Below are 20,330 nucleotides of genomic sequence, written 5' to 3' on the forward strand. Positions count from 1 at the left end.
GATAAACAAGGACACCTAGATCTCATTGTACTTCCCCTTTTCCTAATTTGACACCATTCAGATAGTAATCTGTCTTCCTGTTCTTGCCACCAAAGTGGATAACTTCACATTTATCCACATTAAACTGCATCTGCCATGCATCTGCCCACTCACCCAGCATGTCCAAGTCACCCTCCATTCTCCTAACATCCTCCACGTATTTCACACTGCCACCCAGCTTTGTGTCATCTGAAAATTTGATAATGTTGCTTTTAATCCCTTCATCTAAATCATTAATGTATATTGTAAATAGTTGCAGTCCCAGCACTGAGCCTTGTGGTACCCCCCTAGTCACCGCCTGCCATTCTGAAAAGGACCCATTAATCCCTACTTTTTGTTTCCTGTCTGCCAACCAATTTTCTATCCATGTTAGCACTCTACCCCCAATACCATGTGCTCCAATTTTGCCCACTAATCTTCTATGTGGGACCTTATCAATGGGTTTCTGAAAGTCCAGGTACACTACATCCACTGGCTCTCCCTTGTCCATCTTCATAGTTACATCCTCAAAAAATTCCAGAAGATTAGTCAAGCATGATTTCCTCTTCGTAAATCCATGCTGACTTGGACTGATCCTGTTACCGCTATCCAAATGTGCTGCTATTTCATCTTTTATAATTGACTCCAGCATCTTCCCTACCACTGACGTCAGGCTAACAGGTCTATAATTCCTTGTTTTCTCTCTCCCTCCTTTCTTAAAAAGTAGGATAACATTAGCTACCCTCCAATCCTCAGGAACTGATCCTGAATCTATAGAACATTGGAAAATGATTACCAATGCATCCACCAAGCGACCAATTTCTAGAGCCACCTCCTTAAGTACCCTGAGATGCAGACCATTAGACCCTGGGGATTTATCAGCCTTCAGTCCCATCAGTCTACCCAACACCATTTTCTGCCTAATGTGAATTTCCTTCAGTTCCTCCGTTACCCTAGGTCCTCTGGCCACTATTACATCTGGGTGTTTGTCTGTGTCTTCCCTAGTGAAGACAAATCCAAAGTACCTGTTCAACTCGTCTGCCATTTCCTTGTTCCCCATAATGAATTCACCCATTTCTGCCTTCAAGGGCCCAACTTTGGTCTTAACTAATATTTTCCTCTTCACATACCTAAAGAAGCTTTTACTATCCTCTTTTATATTCATGGCTGGTTACCTTTGTACCCCATCATTTCTCCCCATATTGCCTTTTTAGTAATCTTCTGGTGCTCTTTAAAAGTTTCCCAATCCTCTGGCTTCCCACTCATCTTTGCTATGTTATACTTCTCTTTTATTTTTATACTGTCCTTGACTTCCCTTGTCAGGCACGGTCGCTCTCTACTCCTCTTAGGATCTTCCTTCCTCTTTGGAATGAACTGATCCTGGAGGAGCACAATCCAGCAAGCAATAATGAAAGAGATGCTGAGAGAATATGAGATTCAGTTTCATCACTGTCCAGAGCAAGAACGCTCACAGTGGGCACAGTATAAGGAAGAAGTGAAAGCACAAGTGAAGGAATTGAGAAGTTTTATTGAAATCATGAAGTCTCAGCACAAAAAAGAGATTACACAGTTAATGAATGAATTAGATGAAGAAAAGAAGATTTGTATTTCATTACAAATGGGAGTGGAACGTGAATTGACTGATCTAAGGAGAAGTTTGTCTGAAGAACAAGGAGACAAAGTGAGGATACAAGATAAAAGGAACACATGGACACAGACCAGATCATAGGTGGTCCAAACCGAGGAAGGGGCTGTGTTAAGAAAGAATCGCAAAGGTTTTAAGAAAGAGCCAACTTCAGAGTTTCAGTTATCTGAAATAGATGCATTTTGATTAATGTTGTTAATTGCTTTTCTTTTTAAGGAAAAGAAGATGTGGTGATATCACGTGCAATGATGTGCCAATACCTGACTGGACAGAGCACTGAGCATGTGTGGGATAGCCAGTTCCAGTACGTGGCTGGGTTAAGATGTGTTTGTTTATTACTGTAAATAAAAGTTCTCTAATTCTTCCAGAATATGATTCTTTACTGTTAACCCACGGTACATTTAAACAGAAGTAACATAACAGTCTATATTATTCTTTCAATACTAAACCGAGGCATGTTGGCATAGGGTTTTGGAATCTAACTTTTAACTGCATCCCGGCTACTCTGCAGTTAGACAAGAAACAGAACAAACCAGATGGGAATTGTTGTAGAAACAGACTGAACTTTCTAATTCATTCTGAGGAGATTTACGTGCTGTAATACATTTGTGACTTCACTGAGTGGGTCATCTGTCTCACTTCTTCCTCCTTCATTAAATGAATTTTATTGCAACACATTGCATTGCATCCAATCCTGAAAACAAATGCAAAATGTTTGGGGCAAATGCGTCATTAGGAGACTTGTTTAGAGAATGATGTTGAGACAACATAAATCATAATAATAGATTAGAATAAAAATATCACATCTGAAGTTGTTAGATTATAAAAACAATCGAAATAAAAGAAATTCACTAGTGATTCCAGAATATGAGAATTAACATTTGTTTATTAGCCTATAGACTATCCTGCTTGTGGTGTTTGTTCATAATCTAGAAGTTTTACATCTTTTGGACAAGTAAAGGGCATGAAAACATAATGATAGATGGAGATTTAAGCTATTTGGCCCTTCCATCCTGTTCCTTCATACAATAGAATTATGGATGAACTTTTACCTCAACACCACTTTTCACACTAACCCAACATCCATGCAAATCAAAAATGTATCAATTTCTGTCTTGACTATACACAGTAACTGAATTCCAAAGACTCACTGAATTCTGGGTGAGAGAGTGATTTCTCATCTCAAGTGTACATGGCCAACCCCTTATTTTGAGATGGCATCCCTCGATTTTGGACATTCCAACCAGGGGAGCTGTCTGCTCTATTAATGCGCTCACTGTTCATGAACTGAAGAGAATGTGACTCAGTCTGCTGAGTATCTTTCCATTCAGCTGATCTACTGCCCCAAGAATCATTCTGCATCATCTCTATCACATCTATATTCTTCCATTGGCAGGGAGACCAGATCTCTTCATAATATTTTATGTTCTGTCCCAACAGGGTTCAATATTAGTGGAGAAAGACTTTTGCCCTTTGACCTTTTGCTTTTTCTTATCAAAACTAGCAGATGGATAAGATATCCAGATAAAATTAGAGATTATTAAAGCCAGGAAAAGATCTTCCTTGTTAAAATGATGAAGGGTCTTGGCCCGATAAGTCTATAAGATCATAAGACCATAAGGTAAAGGAGCAGAAGTAGGCTATTTGGCCCATCAAGTCTGTTCTGCCATTCAATCATGGGCTGATCCAATTCTTCCAGTCATCCCCACTCCCCTGCTTCCTCCCCATACCCTTTGATGCCCTGGGTAATCAAGTGCCTATCTGCCTCAAAAGCACCCAATGACTTGGCCTCCACAGCCACTCGAGGCAACAATTTCCATGGATTTACCACCCTCTGACTAAAGTAATTTCTCCACATCTCTGTTCTAAGTGGACATCCTTCAATCCTGAAGTTGTGCCCTCTTGTCCTAGTCGATTTTTTACTCTTCTCCTTAGACACTGCCTAGCATGATGTGTTCCTCCAGCATTTTGAGTGTGTTGCTTTGGAGTTCCAGCATCTGCAGATTTTCTCGTTTTTGTTCCTTGTTAAATTTTGGATTGATTGCAACCAAATACTTTACTTTGATGTGTCACTGTTTCCCCTTACTAATACAGTAAGTTCAGCTGAAATCCTTCATAAGACCTTGCCTCCAGAAGGATCATACTCTTTTCCAGTGACCACTGAAACAAGTGTCTGTAGACTTATATCAGATAAACGTGAGCTTTATCTTTAACTTCCCAACTAGTATCCAGGAATTCTGTTACAGAAGTATGAGCTTAAGTCCCATCATGGCTGCTGGGAAATTTCAATTCAAGTAATTAAATGCATTTGGAATGTAAGGAAAGCCAGTAACAGTTGCTGGTTTCAGATGTCCCAGGGAGGACACATGTTATCTTTTCTTGGTCTGGTCAGTAGTTGACTCCAGAAATTGTAACTGATTCTTAACTCTTTTAATCCAAGGTAACTGAAGATTGACAACAAATGCTGGCATTATATCTTCTGAATCAATAATATATTAAAAGAAGACACCAGGACATTTATCTTTGCCCTCTTTGTGGGTGTCAGAATGCAGACAAGACCGTGCTTTAGTCCAATGCTAATTAAGACATGATTGTGTTGGTGAAGAAATCTCCCAATTGCTTCACATATATTTGTTAGACATGGAGAAAGCTTAATGAAGTTTGTATGCATATTCAAGAAAGCACAAGTCTTGTGTAATGGGACACTAAGAAAACTTCACATGCAGGACATTTTAAATGAATGTATAGTCATTGTAATGCCTTGTGATTTGGTAATATATTAAACTGCAATGCATGACACAATATACAGTATACAGAAGAGAAAATAATCATTCAGCCCAAATGATCAATCGTTTTTAATTCATCTCCTTTAAATACCGCAAGCACTAGCTGCAGTAGTGAACCCTTCTTTCTTGGAACACATTGGTAATGAAATTTCTTTGAGTTCTTTAATTGATTGCATAGCTCCTGGTTGTAGTCTTTCCTACAGCTGGAAATATCTTCTCATATCTACTATTTGGTCTCTTATTTTCTACTGAAACGAGCACCACTTGCTTAATGTTCCTTGATAATTGCACTCTCTGTTCTGCCATCATTCTTGTAAACCCTTTTTGCATTTTCACTTCCACATCTTTTTTGCAATATGAATATCAGAGCCAAGGTACAATAGACGCATCTCAAAGCTGCTCTGCTTCTGAATTTCATCTGGGTAGAAATGAAATCCAAAACTTTTTCTGCATTAGCTAATGGTCTGTCTGCTCAAACTAATTTGTAACTGTATCTTTCCCACCCAGACTCAACAATTGTTCTCCTGAGCAAAATGTGGACACCTGCAGTATATATTCCTTTTTACACTGTGACTGAAAGGGGAATTTCACAATAAAACTGAATAGTTACAACATATCTCAGAATCAGAGTCAGGTTTAATATCACCGGCATATGTTGTGAAATTTGTTGTCTTTGGTAGCAATGAGAACAAGGCATGATCTGGGTGATGGGGGTCCTTAATGATGGATGCTGTGTTTTTGAGGCTTCGGTCCTTGAAGATATCCTGGATCCCATGGAGGCTAGTGCCCATGATGGAACTGACTAAGCTTACAGCTCTCTGCAGCTTATTTCCATCCTGTGCAGTAGCCACCCCCCCCCCCCCCCCCCACCATACCAGATGGTGATGCAGCCAGCTAAAGTGCTTTCCACAGTACATCTGTAGAAATTTGCAAGGGTTTTCGGTGACATACCAAATCTCCTCAAACCCCTAATGAAATATAGCTGCTGTCATGCCTTCTTTGTAGCCGCATCAAAATGTTGGGTCCAGGTTAGATCCACAGAGATATTGACACACAGGAGCTTGAAAGTACTCACTCTTCCCACTGTTGACCCTCTGTGAGGACTGGTGTATGTTTCCTCACCTTACCCTTTCTGAAGTCCACAATCAGTTATTTGGTCCTACTGACTTTCAGTGCAAAGTTGTTGATGCAACACCATTCATTAGCTGATATATCTTGCCCCTCTGTATGTCCCTTGACACCATCTGAAATTCTGCCTACAATGGCTGTATCGTCAGCTCCTGCTTTTTCAATCCCAGGTGAATGCTCAAAGCAAAAGTTCAAAATCCTCTTTTCAATATTTTAATGGTTTTAACATTAACCTGCCACCTCTTTAATTAACTTCTTCTTTTGCATAATTGCGTCCATTTTTAGAATCACGCTATACAAGGGGCCATTTGGCCTACCCTGCCTGTGTTGGCTCTTTCAGAAAACAGTATGATTGGTCTTAATCTCAGAGGTCCTTTGCATCTGAGTGCCAGTTCCATTATTTACCTAGTTCTATTGGTTATGCAGCTCCCCATTTTGAAGCTGAGCAGTGAACCTGCTTCCATTGTTTGTTTCAAACAGCACACCCAAGAATAAAGCGACTTGCAGCATTTAAAAAAAATCCTTGTCTCTGATTCAAAATATTTTTGAAATTAATTTTCTTCAAATGGAGCATTGTGTGTAGTTCTGATTGCCACATTACAGTAAGGATGTCGGGGTTTTGAAGAGTGTAAAGAAGAGGTAACTAGGATGTAGCCTGGATTAGGGAGGAATAGCTACAGGGAGATATTGGACAAAGTTGATTGTTTTCCCTGGAACGTCAAAGGCTGAGGGGTGAACTGATAGAAATCTCTAAGATTATGTGAGACATAGATAGGGCAGACAGTCAGAGTCTTTTTCCCAGGATAGAAACATCAATAATTAGAGGGCACAGCTTTGAGGCGAGAGAGTAACAATTCAAATGAGATGTGCATAGTAATCTTTTTAGGCAGAATGGCAGGTGCCTGGAAGGTGATGCGGGGGATGTGGTAGAAGCAGGCACAAAAGCAACATTTAACTGGCATTAAGACAGGCACACGAACAGACTAGGAATTGAGAGATATAGACGCATGGAGCCAGGTGGGCAGTTTAAATCCATTCAGCTCTGCTGTCACAAGGACCATTACAGAAAATCTTTTCTTCCAAATGCAATAAGCACATACAACAGTTTATCTCTGTGCAACACACATCATAGTACAATAGCCTCTGCTTTATTATTTTGTACATTATTATTGCACATTGGTAAATAATTACTGTGTATATTATTATTCTGTACTTTTTTATTAGTAAAGTCTGCACATTGCTAATTGTGTTTTTAAATGTTGCTGCTGTAATGAAAGAATTTCCCACTCAGGATCAATAAAGTACTTATTATATTAGTGTTATTATTAAATTGTCATATTGATTGGCACAACTATCATGGCCAAAGGGCAAGGTCCTGTGAAATTCCAGCCCTGCACTGTATATCCTCACCTTCTCCTCTGGCAAAGGAGCTCCGTTTCAGATATGTTGGCTAATTCACACCAGATTTAAGTTGAAATCTGTAAACTAATGAATCACAACAATTGGCGATGTCTGGTATTGGCAGACCCACTTCTAAACCAGTCCAGACATGAACAGAGCACTCAGAGTTCAGGAGTCATGGAAGTCTGTGGAAATTAATAAACAGTCGACGTTTCAGAGACACTCCTTCAGCACTGAGAAGGTAGGGGAAGACGTCAGAATAAAAAGGTGGGGAGAGGGGAAGGAGGCGAGCTGGAAGGTAATAGGTGAAGTCAAGTGGGTGGGAAAGGTCAAAGGTTAGAGAAGGAGGAATTTGATAGGAGCAGAGAGTGGACCATAGGAGAAAGGGAAGGAGGAATTTGATAGGAGCAGAGAGTGGACCATAGGAGAAAGGGAAGGAGGAGGGAACCCAGGGGAAGGTGAAAGTCGGGTTAGAAGAAGTAAAAGTCAAAGTGTCCTGAAGAAGGGTCTTGGCCCAAAACATCGACTATTTGTCCATTTCCATTCATGCCACCTGACCTGCTGAGCTCTTCCAGAATTTTGTTTTGTGTTTTCCTGGATTTCCAGCATCTGCAGACTTACTCATGTTTATGCCCTGGAAATATTTTCTGTCTTTTCCTTTTTTTGATATTGTTACAGTGTACAACAAAGGATGAAGGGGCTTCTGTTCAAAGTTATGTTCTATATAAAATTGTGTGTGCAGAAGGATTGGCTGCTGAGTCAGACATAGAGACTGAATCCCCATAGTTTAAATAAGTTTATCCTCAGGATAAGGGGCTTGCCATTTGGGAAGGGGGTGAGGAGAGTTGTGTATTCCCTGCTCCTGACAGGTAAGGTTGGCAGATGTTGGCTGTGGAGGAAATCAAGGACTCGACCTGACACAGCCATGACCTTGCTAAATGGTAGAGAGGGTTAAGGAGGCAGGTTATAAATTCTATTTTACATTAGAGGGTAATAAGAAGGAAGAATGGTATTGATGAGGGTTGGAGATGTCCCACTGTGAGGGAATAGACTGAGGAAATGGTTAAGATTTCATCATAGGAACACATGTTGGGAAGAATTAACAGTGAGGGAAAAATGCAAGACACGTGGGATCAACTTTGGTTGTATGTTAATTTAAACTTAAATTAGAAGTTTTTTTCTGTTTCTTAGTTTTATATGTTTTCCTGTCATGGAATGTCTGTGTAAATATGTTGTACTGTATCTGCTCTATGATATGCTGTGCTGCTTTGTAAAATTAGAATAAATAATAATAAAAATTTGAATTACAAAAAAAAGGCCTCCTTAACTGTAGGGAAAATGAGCACATCCAAGAGTTGCATTAGGCCAGTTTAAATGCCTGAAGAAACAGTTCAATTCTAGTTTTGTGCCTGGCTGAGCCCTCTAAGAATGATGAGTTTGGTTTTAACAGATTGCCAAAACTGTGTGGTAGTTGGTCCCTGTCATTCTGAGTAAGCTTTTCACTGACAGGAGCCAACGGGGAATCTTACAGCTGCTGGAGTTTGTCCTTAAAATGGTCCATCACATGGTAGCGGCAGACGGGCTACAAAAAGGTGATGCGTTTATTCTTGGTAAGAAGTTTATTATTGCCACATGAACTGCAATACAGTGGAAAGCTTTGTTTCGCATGCTATCCAGAAAGGTCATTTCTCCTTATTAGTACTTGGAGGTAGTACAAGGGAAAAGAATGCAGAGTATAGTGCCTGGGATGGGTAAAATCTTTGATTATGCTGGCTGTTTCACAGAGGCAATGAGAAATGCAAACAGAGTCCAGGGAGGGGAGGTTGGATTCCATGATGTGTTCACAACTCTCCGCAGTTCCTTTGCCATACAAACCTGTGATGAATTTGGATTGGATGCTTTCAATAGCGCATCGGCAGTATGAAACTTGGTGAAGGTCAAAGGAGACACACTGAATTTCCTTGGCCTGCTGAGGAAGTGGAGGCTCTGATGTGCCCTGGAGGTGAAGGAAAACTCAAGGATGGGGTGGGGAAGAAAGAACAAGATTTTTAGCATGTGTATCTGTGGTGAACTACATATACCTGTCTGGACACGCCCCCCCTGCTGACTGCTCCTGTGGCCCCTCCCACAGACCCCTGTATAAAAGTGATTGGAGGTACTGCTTCCCCCTCAGTCTCCAAGATGTCGTGGTCACATTTGCAGCTAATAAAAGCCTATCGTTCATCTCTCGTCTCCAAGAGTTATTGATGGTGCAGCAATTTTATTAGCTGCAATTTTAAACCATGGAGAGCATTTTACGACCAGACCGGATAGACATTAATCCTCAATCTCCCGAAGTAGCCATTGCCTTTGAACTCTGGCTTTCATGCTTCCAATCGTACCTGGAAGAGATTCCTGTGACTGAGCCTGCTATCATGCATAAAGTTCTGCTCTCCAGGGTTACTCCGTGGATATACTCCCTCATCAGAGGCCTGCTGACCTACCAAGGGGCACTGGACGCCCTCAAAAGACAGTGCCTGCAGCCGGTGAACACCGTCTACGCAAGACATCGCTTAGCGACACGGCGGCAGCGGGCCAGAGAGTCGAGCGCTGAGTTTCTCCGGGCCCTACAGACACTCATGCGGGCCTGGAACTGCAGGGGACTGACGGTGGAACGGCATGCGGAGCTCCTGGTACGAGATGCCTTCGTTACGGGGATCAGGTCAGTGTACGTGCGCCAGCGACTGCTGGAAAACGCCGATCTTACCTTACATTCGGTGATCAAGCTGGAGGCTGCTCTGCACAACGCTGATGCTGTTCAGCCGCGTGATCTCCTGCTGGTCCCATGGACGCTGCAGACCCCGCCACCCTCCGGCAAAGCGACCACAGCTGCTGCCAGTCACAAGTCCGCACAGTGTTACTTCTGTGGACTTGAAAAGCACCTCTGAAAACGCTGCCCGGCCTGAAAAGCTACCTGCTCCAGCTGCGGAAAGAAGGGCCACTTCGCCAAGGCCTGTAAGTCTAAACTAAGAGCGGGGTTGAGCAGCGCCGCGTGCGAGGCATGGGGGTCGCCACCATCTTGCTTGCCCGCCTCGTGCGAGACATGGGGGCGGCCATCTTTGTCGGCGCCATCTCGCCCCGCCTTCGACCCACGGGTGCTTACCGGGCACCGAGATGGCAATTCAACTCTGGCCTCCGTAACCCTCGACCAAAGTGCCCCACACCAGCTCGCCAGGTCAATGATGGACATCCTGGTGAAGGGGCACAGGACAAGCTGCCTGTTTGACACGGGCAGCACTGAGAGTTTTATTCACCCGGACACAGTGCAACGCTGCGGACTCATGACATGGCCGGTAAGCCAGAGGGTCATCATGGCTTCTGGATCGCATTCCACAGACATCCCAGGGGGGTTGTGTAGCAACATTGGTGGTGCAGGGCACAGAATATCGGGACATGGCGCTACTGGTCATGCCTCAACTGTGTGCGCCTGTGCTATTGGGGCTCAACTTCCAGAGCCACCTGAAAAGTGTGATAATGGAGTATGACGGACCCCTCCCACCAATCACTGTCAGAAATCACTGTCACCGCAGTTTTGTGGGACTTTGTCATATACCCCGCTACTGACCACACACACCGACCCGCACATTCAACCCAGCACCATGCCGACAGCTGCGCTACTGACACCACTTGCAGCCTCTCCACCCTCAAGGTCCCTCCCCCACCGCTGTTCACCAACCTGACCTCCGACTGTAAACCTGTGGCAACTAAAAGCAGGAGGTACAGCGCGGGGGACAGGGCCTTCATTCAGTCAGAGGTGCAGCAGCTGCTCAGGGAGGGGATCATTGAGCCAAGCACAAGTCCTTGGAGGGCCCAGATGGTCGTTGTTCGGACCGGGCAGAAAAATAGGATGGTCAAGAACTATAGCCAGACCATCAATAGGTTCACGCAGCTTGACGCATACCCCCTACCCCGCATTGCGGACATGGTCAACCAGATAGCTCAGTACAAGGTGTACTCGACCATAGACCTGAAATCTACTTACCATCAGCTCCCCATCTGCCCGGAGGACCGCCCCTACACTGCCTTCGAGGTGGGCGGCAGGCTCTATCACTTCCTGCGCGTCCCCTTCGGTGTCATGAATGGTGTCTCTGTCTTCCAGAGGGAAATGGACCGGATGGTGGACCATTACCGACTGGATGCCACATTCCCATATCTGGATAACATCACCATCTGAGGTCACGACTGGCAGGATCACAACACCAACCTCCAACGATTTTTCCAAGTGGCCAAAGCTCTGAACCTTACCTAAAACAGGGACAAGTGTGTGTTTGGAACCACCCGACTCGCTATCCTTGGGTATGTCGTGGAGAACGGGGTCATTGGCCCTGATCCCGACCGTATGCGCCCCCTATTGGAACTCCCTCTCCCCACCACCCTCAGAGCCCTCAGATGGTGCCTGGGCTTCTTTTCCTATTACGCCCAATGGGTCCCCCACTACGCAGACAAGGCTGGTAGCATTCTTCTCTCGTACCCTCTAGGGCCCTGAAATTCGGCATTCCGCGGTGGAAAAAGAAGCCCAGGCCATAGTGGAAGCGATTAGGCGCTGGAGGCACTATCTCGCCAGCAAAAGGTTCATGTTTAGCAACCAACAGCGGGGCAAAATCAAAAATGATAAAATTTTGCAGTGGAGAATAGAACTCTCCACCTACAAATACGACATCCTGTACCAGCCTGGAAGGCTCAATGAGCCCCCTGATGCCCTATCCCAGGGAGCGTGTGCCAGCGTGCAGCTCGACCAGCTATAGGCCCTCCATGCAGATCTTTGCCACCCGGGGGTCACCCGATTTTACCATTTCGTGAAAGCCCGGAACCTGCCTTACTCCCTTGAGGAAATCAGGACAATGACCAGGGACTGTCAAGTCTGCGCTGAGTGCAAACCGCACTTCTACCGTCCTGAAAAGGCACAACTTATCAAGGCCACCCGCCCCTTTGAGCGACTGAGTATCGACTTTAAGGGCCCCCTTCCCTCCACCAACCGCAATGTCTACTTTCTCAACATAATCGACGAGTACTCGCGGTTCCCCTTTGCCATCCCCTGCCCCGATACCACTACCACGACCGTCATAAAAGCCCTGTGCCAGCTCTTCACTCTGTTCGGATGTCCCTGCTATTTCCACAGTGATAGAGGGTCCTCCTTTATGAGTGACGAGCTGTGCCAGTACCTGCTGGCTAGGGGTATTGCTACTAGTAGGACCACAAGTGGAGCGGGAGAATGCCACAGTTTGGAAGGACACACTCTTAGCCCTTAGGTCAAAGGGATTGCCGGTCTCTCACTGGCAGGAGGTCCTCCCCAAGGCACTCCACTCCATCCGCTCCCTGTTATACACATCCACCAATGCCACCTCTCATGAGTGACTTTTTTCTTTTCCCAGGAAGTCTGCCACTGGGACCACCCTACCAGCTTGGCTGACATCCCCGGGGCCAGTGCTGCTCTGGAAACATGCGAGGAGCAATAAATACTCCCCGATGGTCGAGAGGGTTCACCTACTTCATGTGAAACCCCAGTATGCCTACGTGGTCTTCTTACCTGATGGGCGGGAGGACATGGTCTCCGTCCGCGACCTGGCACCCGCAGGAGCACCAGACCCTTACCCCGAACACTCCACTGTGACTATGAACCCCATACCCACCGATGTATATATATATACATCGCCTAACGGGCTGGCACCTCAAGTCAGGCTGGAGCCAGCACAACCACCGTCACCGGTGCAATCACAGCCGGTGCTACGTAGATCGCAGCGACAGATTCGACCACCTGATAGACTTAACCTGTAAATATACTTGTGAGAAACTTCACCCGTGGGGACTCTTTTTTAAAACGGGGGGGGGGGACCCTCTAATTTATGTATCCTTGGGGGAGGGGTTTCTGCAGCTTGTTACGAAACATCCAGTTTCATTCAGAAATGGACCAGAGGTGTGGTGCAGCAGTGAGAGTCGCAACATGCTATTGATTCATTATTCTCACATGTCGGGATACAGTGAGAAGATGTGACTGTCATCCAGGCAGATAATGCCTTGCGTAATTACATTGAGGTAGTACAAAGAAAACAGAATGCAGAATGTAGTGGAGAAGCTAGAGAGAAAAAGCAGTGCAGTTAAATAACTGAAGGGCGAGGGCCAACAGGTAAGCTGGGAGATTAAGACTTCATCATTAGAATATGAGAAGTCTGTTCAAGAATCAGAGAGGAGCTCGATAGAAGCTATCCTTGAGTCTGGTGGCATGTGCCTTTAAGCTTTTGAATATTCTACCCATTGGCAACAAGAAGCGATATTTCAAATAGATGGCACCCATCATTAAGGTTCCACATCACCCAAGGAATACCTTCTTCCCTTTGCTACCACCAAGAAGGAGGTGCAGACTCAACCAATCAGGAGCAGCTTCCTCTCCTCTTCTATCTGATTTCTGAATGGTCGTTGAACACATGAGCTCTACCTCACTACTTATTTTATGTTTATCTTTGCATTACTTTTTAATCTGTTATATATATAGACTTACAGTAATTCACATTTTTTTTATCATGTTGTGCAATGGGCTGCTGCTAAGACAATGAATTTCATGACATATGCAAGAGATATTAAGACTGATTCTGATTGGGAGAGAGCAACCTGGGGTGAAGGAGATTATTACTTTTGGGTGTTTTTGGACTCAGCGCTGATGCAAACTGCACAGACCAGTTTTGTAAAGATCATGACATCACCTGGAAATGATCACATATACAGCCCGACTTTAGATTTGACAGCGCTGAAAAAAGAGCAAATGCTCTGTGACCCAGCTTTTAGGCAAATGTCTGTCTCCAGAGCGATGAAACCTCGGAGAGTAAACAATGTGCTTGTGCAACAAGGGGTCAGATCTATTGTTTTTGAGAAACACTAAACCTGCTCTGATTTCTTCTGTACAGGGAACACAATGTGCTGCTGCTTAATGTCATCTTCCAGTAGTTCCTTACAATGGATTGCAAAGAATATCTATTAGTAAGTCAGTCAATATAGGATCTGCTAAGCATCTATTAATTTCACTTTATTCCACTTCCACATGGACAGAGCTGTGGAGAAAATCTTGCAATTCTCATTTGTTCTTTTAAAATCTCTTGTTAGTCTCTTAAATCCGGTTTACAATTTCCTGACATCACTAAGCTCCAAGAGTCATGGCCTGCTTGGCTCAATGGATCATTTTCTCTTTTCTGGGTTAGTAATGCTGAGGGATGTCTTCACTGCCAAAGGGGCTGTCTTATAAAAAAGGCCCGTAACGTGCAGGCTTAGTTATGCTCTCTGCTGGGCACATCATCTCCGGCAATTAAGCTGAAAAGCAGAGTTCTTCACAATGTCCTGACAATATGTGTTCCTCAGACACCTCCTCCTAAGGGTAGATTGTCTGTCGATGATCACATCATGTCTCTGGGAACATGCTGTGCACAGTTTGGTTACACCAATTCCCATTTTGCAGCATAATTATATATTTTTTTCATTTATTCTTTTAATATTATATTTATCTTAAGTTTTCACTAATTGAAGGAAAAGCTTGCTGGGATATGCTGAGGTTGTGAAAAGTTTCATAGAAATTATATATTCTCCTTTAACTGTTCCCTCATTAGTGGCCAAGACTCCTGATGCCTGGGCCCTAAGTTCTGGAATTATGTCTGTTAAGTTGTTGGAATTCCTAACTCTGGCCAATTTCAGCTCATCTTCAGGCTGACCTATTCAGGCGTTCCCTGCAGTCACCCTGTTCCGGTCCTATGTTCAGACACGCTCCCACAGCCTCTGCTCCCTGTGCAAACGCAAGAAGTCCAAATGGCCATGCATGTTGTGTAAGAGGTTTTTCTTTTGCAGATTCTGAAATAATACTTCACGTTATACTGATGTTGATGATACTGCCTGCTTTTTCAAGTGTCTGTAAAATATTGTACAACACAAGATTTTTGAAAATGTGACCAAGAAGACTGATGAAGACAGGGAGGTAGGTGCTGGGTACCCATTGTCCTGGCCCAGGATGCATATTGCTAACCTCAGCTTTTTTAACACAGTTAAAGAAGTTGTTTACTGTGGTTATCACTGAGTAGATTAAATTCATCATCTTGATCTGATCAATGCAGTCATGAAAGATTGTTTGCACATTACTAGATGATTAGCTAAAATCAGGATAAATATTTGAAGGCAGGAAGGCTTATCAGGAGTTACAGAGATGAAGACATTGAATCCAATCCTCATCCTTAATCCAAGAAAGGAGTCTTCCCAAAGTCTTCTCCCTGGGATGGACGACTGGTTCATCTGCAACTCATTGGTATGTTTTTTCAAGTTACTAAGAACTGTACTTGTGTTTTGGAGATCCTTTGTAGAAATATAATTTCTGATAGAATTTACTCAAAATAAAATAAGACATGGGAGCAGCTTTAGGCATTCAGCCCATTGTGTCTGCCCTGCCATTCCCATCATGGCTGATTTATTATCCCCCTCAACCCCATTCCCCTGCCTTCTCCCTGTAACCTTTGACACCCTGACTAATCAAGAACCTATCAACCACTGTTTTAAATATACACAATGACTTGGCCTCCACAGTCATCTGTGGCAATGAATTCCTCAGATTCACCACCCTCTGGATAAAGAAATTCCTCCTCATGTGCTCCATTTAAATCAAATAACTGAGATTGACCTGCCTTGTCAAGATTGGAGATTGTTTAATGTCATTTCCAGTACAGAAGGATAAAGGAGAACAAGCTCACTGTTACTCTGGATCCAATGCAGCACAAAAAACCAAATAAGATAAAGAATGTAATCATAAAAACACAATAAATATAAGTCTAGAAGATAGATGATACGCATAGATTAATTATATGTCCATAAAGTGTGCTAGACGCAGGAATGTCTGTACGTAATGTGACTCTGACAGGAAATGAAAAGTAGTGGGTTAGTGGGTGGAGGGGGGTTAGTGGGTGGAGGGGTGGGTTAGTGGGTGGAGGGGTGGGTTAGTGTGTGGAGGGGTGGGTTAGTGTGTGGAGGGGTAGGTTAGTGGGTGGAGGCGTGGGTTAGTGGGTGGAGGGTGGGTTAGTGGATGGAGGGTGGGTTAGTGGATGGAGGGGGTTAGTGGGTGGAGGGGTGGGTTAGTGGGTGGAGGGGTAGGTTAGTGGGTGGAGGCGTGGGTTAGTGGGTGGAGGGTGGGTTAGTGGATGGAGGGTGGGTTAGTGGATGGAGGGGGGTTAGTGGGTGGAGGGGTGGGTTAGTGGGTGGAGGGGTAGGTTAGTGGGTGGAGGCGTGGGTTAGTGGGTGGAGGGGGTGTTAGTGGGTGGAGGGTGGGTTAGTGGATGGAGGGTGGTTAGTGGATGGATGGGTGGGTTAGTGGATGGATGGGTGGGTTAGTGGGTGGAGGGGTGGGTTAGTGGGTGGAGGGGGGTTAGTGGATGGATGGGTGGGTTAGTGGGTGGAGGGGTGGGTTAGTGGATGGATGGGTGGGTTAGTGGGAGGAGGGGGGGTTAGTGGGTGGATGGGTGGGTTAGTGGGTGGAGGGTGGGTTAGTGAATGGAGGGGTGGGTTAGTGGGTGGAGGGTGGGTTAGTGGGTGGAGGGTGGGTTAGTGAATGGAGGGGTGGGTTAGTGGGTGGAGGGGTAGGTTAGTGGGTGGAGGGGTGGGTTAGTGGATGGATGGGTGGGTTAGTGGGTGGAGGGGTGGGTTAGTGGGTGGAGGGGGGTTAGTGGATGGATGGGTGGGTTAGTGGGTGGAGGGTGGGTTAGTGAATGGAGGGGTGGGTTAGTGGGTGGAGGGGTAGGTTAGTGGGTGGAGGCATGGGTTAGTGGTGGAGGGGTGGGTTAGTGGATGGAGGGGTGGGTTAGTGGGTGGAGGCATGGGTTAGTGGGTGGAGGGGTGGGTTAGTGGGTGGAGGGGTGGGTTAGTGGGTGGAGGCATGGGTTAGTGGGTGGAGGGGGGTTAGTGGATGGATGGGTGGGTTAGTGGGTGGAGGGTGGGTTAGTGAATGGAGGGGTGGGTTAGTGGGTGGAGGGGTAGGTTAGTGGGTGGAGGCATGGGTTAGTGGTGGAGGGGTGGGTTAGTTGGAGGTGGGGTGGGTTAGTGGATGGAGGGGTGGGTTAGTGGGTGGAGGCATGGGTTAGTGGGTGGAGGGGTGGGTTAGTGGGTGGAGGGGTGGGTTAGTGGATGGAGGGTGGGTTAGTGGATGGATGGGTGGGTTAGTGGGTGGAGGCGTGGGTTAGTGGGTGGAGGGGTGGGTTAGTGGATGGAGGGGTGGGTTAGTGGGTGGAGGGGTGGGTTAGTGGATGGAGGTGTGGGTTAGTGGATGGAGGGGTGGGTTAGTGAATGGAGGGGGAGGTTAGTGGATGGAGTGGTGGGTTAGTGGGTGGAGGGTGGGTTAGTGAATGGAGGGGTAGGTTAGTGGATGGAGGGGTGGGTTGTGGGGTGGTGGGTAGGTTGTGAATGGAGGGGTAGGTTAGTGGATGGAGGGGTGGGAGTGGGTGGAAGGGTGGGTTAGTGAATGGAGGTGTGGGTTAGTGAATGGAGGGGTGGGTTAGTGGGTGGGGGGTGGGGTGGGTGGGGGTGGGTTAGTGGGTGGAGGGGTGGTTAGTGGGTGGAGGGTGGGTTAGTGGGTGGAGGGTGGGTTAGGTGGGGGTGGTGGTGGAGGGTGTGGGTGGTGGGTGGGTTGGGTGGAGGGGTGGGGTTGTGGGTGGGGTGGGTTAGTGGGTGGGGGGTGGGTTAGTGGGTGGAGGGGTGGGTAGTGGTGGAGGGGTGGGTTAGTGGGTGGAGGGGTGGGTTAGTGGGTGGAGGGGTGGGTTAGTGGGTGGTGGGTGGGTTAGTGGTGGAGGGGTGGGTTAGGGGTGGAGGGGTGGGTTAGGGGATGGTGGGGTTGGGGGTGGGGGTGGTAGTGGGTGGAGGGGTGGGTTAGTGGGTGGAGGGGTGGGTTAGTGGGTGGAGGGGGGTGTGGGTGGAGGGGTGGGTTGGTGGTGGGGGTGGTAGTGGGTGGAGGGGGTGGTAGTGGGTGGAGGGGGTGGTGGGTGGGTGGTGGGGTTGGGTTTGGGTGGTTGGGTGGGTGGGTGGGGGTGGGTTGTGGGTGGTGGGGTGGGTAGTGGGTGGGGGTGGTTAGTGGTGGAGGGTGGGTTAGTGGGTGGAGGGGTGGGTTAGTGGGTGGGTGGGTGGTGGGGTGGGTGTGGGGGTGGGTGGGTTGGGGGTGGTGGGGGGGTTGTGTGTGGAGGGGTGGGTAGTGGGGTGGGGGGGGGGTTAGTGGGTGGAGGGTGGGGTGTGGGTGGAGGGGTGGGTTGTGGATGGAGGGGTGGGGTTGTGGGTGGAGGGGTGGGTTAGTGGGTGGAGGGTGGGTTAGTGGGTGGAGGGGTGGGTTAGTGGGTGGAGGGGTGGGTTAGTGGGTGGGTGGGGTGGGTTAGTGGTGGGAGGGGTGGTGTAGTGGGTGGAGGGGTGGGTAGTGGGTGGATGGGTGGGTAGTGTGTGGAGGGGTGGGGTTGTGGGTGGAGGGGTGGGTTAGTGGTGGAGGGGTGGGTTGGTGGGTGGTGGGGGTGGGTTGGTGGGTGGGGGGTGGGGTAGTGGGTGGAGGGGTGGGTAGGGGTGGATGGGGTGGGTTAGTGTGTGGGGGGGTGGGTTAGTGGGTGGAGGGGTGGGTTAGTGGGTGGAGGGGTGGGTTAGTGGTGGGGGGAGGGTTGGGTTGGAGGGGTGGTTAGTGGGTGGGGGGTAGGTAGTGGGGGAGGGTGGGTTAGGTGTGGGAGGGTGGGGTAGTGGGTGGAGGGGTGGGTTAGTGGATGGTGGGGTGGGTTAGGTGGGTGGAGGGGTGGGGTTGTGGGTGGAGGGGTGGGTTAGTGGGTGGAGGGGTGGGTTAGTGGGTGGAGGGGTGGGTTAGTGGATGGAGGGGTGGGTTAGTGGTGGAGGGGTGGGTTAGTGGGTGGAGGGTGGGTTAGTGGGTGGAGGGGTGGGTTGGGTGGTGGGGTGGGGGGGGGTGGGTGGGGGTGGGTGGGGGGTGGGGGGGTGGGGGGGGTTAGTGGGTGGGGGGTGGGGTGTGGGGGGGTGGGTGTGGGGGTGGGGGGTGGGGGTAGTGGGGGGGGGGGTGGGGTTGTGGGTGGAGGGTGGGTTGTGGTGGGGGGGGGTGGTGTGGGTGGGGGGGTGGGTGGGGTGGAGGGGTGGGTTGTGGGTGGGGGGTGGGTTAGTGGGTGGGGGGGTGGGTGTGGTGGGGGGTGGGGGTGGGGGTGGGTGGGTGGGGTGGGGTTAGTGGGTGGAGGGGGGGTTAGTGGGTGGAGGGGTGGGTGTGGTGGAGGGGTGGGTGGGGGTGGAGGGGTGGGTTAGTGGGTGGGGGTGGGTTGTGGTGGAGGGGGGTGGGTAGTGGGTGGGGGGGGGGGTTGTGGGTGGGGGGTGGGTAGGGGTGGAGGGGGGGTTGTGGTTGGTGGGGGGGGTAGTGGGGTGGGGGGGTGGGTGGGGGTGGGTGTGGGGGGGGTGGGTTGTGGGGTGGAGGGGTGGGTTAGTGGTGGTGGGGTGGGTGGTGGGGTGGGGTGGGGTGTGGTGGGGGGGTGGGGTGGGTGGTGGGTGGGGGGGGGTGGGGTGGTGGGTGGGGGGTGGGGGTGGTGGTGGGGGGTGGGGGGGGTGGGGGGTGGGGGGGGGGTGGGTGGTGGGGTGGGTGGGGTGGTGGGGGGGTGGGGGGTGGGGGGGGGGGTGGTGGGGTGGGGTGGGGGTGGTGGGGGGGTGGGTTGGTGGGTGGGGGGGTGGGTGTGGGGTGGGGGGGTTGTGGGTGGTGGGGGGTGGGTGGGGGGTGGGGGGGTGGGTGGGGGGGGTGGGTGGTGTGGGTGGGGGGGGGGGGTGGGGGGGTGGGGGGGGTGGGGGGTGGGTGGGGTGGGGGGGTGGGGGGGTGTGGGGGTGGGGTGGGTTGTGGGGGGGGGTGGGGTGTGGGTGGGGGGGGTGGGGGGGGGTGGGTGTGGGGTGGTGGGGGGGGGTTGTGGGTGGGGGGGGGTTAGTGGGTGGAGGGGTGGGGTTGTGGGGTGGGGGGTGGGTGGGTGGGTGGGGGGGGGTGGGGGGGGTGGGGTGGGGTGGGTGGGTGGGGTTGTGGGGTGGGGGGGTGGTGGGTGGGGGGGTGGGTGGGGGTGGGGGTGGGGTGTGGTGGAGGGGTGGGTTGGTGGTGGGGGTGGGTTGGGGGTGGGGGGTGGGTGTGGGTGGTGGGGGTGGGTGGTGGGTGGTGGGGGGGTTGTGGGTGGGGGGTGGGTTGTGGGGGTGGGGGGGTGGGTGTGTGGGTGGGGGTGGGGTGGGGGGTGGGGGGGTGGGTGGTGGGTGGGGGTGGGGGTGGGGGGGGTGGGGGGTGGGGGGGGGTGGGGGGGGTTGGGGGTGGG

General features: G+C 49.1%; 1 protein-coding gene across 1 annotated transcript in view; it reads left to right on the forward strand.

Moving 5' to 3' along the window:
• The first annotated feature begins 15,163 nt into the window (after nt 1-15,163).
• musk (muscle, skeletal, receptor tyrosine kinase) overlaps nt 15,164-20,330 on the forward strand; it is a 257,472-nt gene continuing 252,305 nt past the window's right edge. Inside the window, exon 1 of the mRNA XM_059974823.1 lies at nt 15,164-15,295. The gene's annotated coding sequence lies outside the window, so the exon portion shown is untranslated. The remainder of the gene's footprint in view (nt 15,296-20,330) is intronic.

This window comes from Hypanus sabinus, chromosome 7 (assembly GCF_030144855.1).
Source record: "Hypanus sabinus isolate sHypSab1 chromosome 7, sHypSab1.hap1, whole genome shotgun sequence".
Taxonomy (NCBI): Eukaryota; Metazoa; Chordata; class Chondrichthyes; order Myliobatiformes; family Dasyatidae; genus Hypanus; species Hypanus sabinus.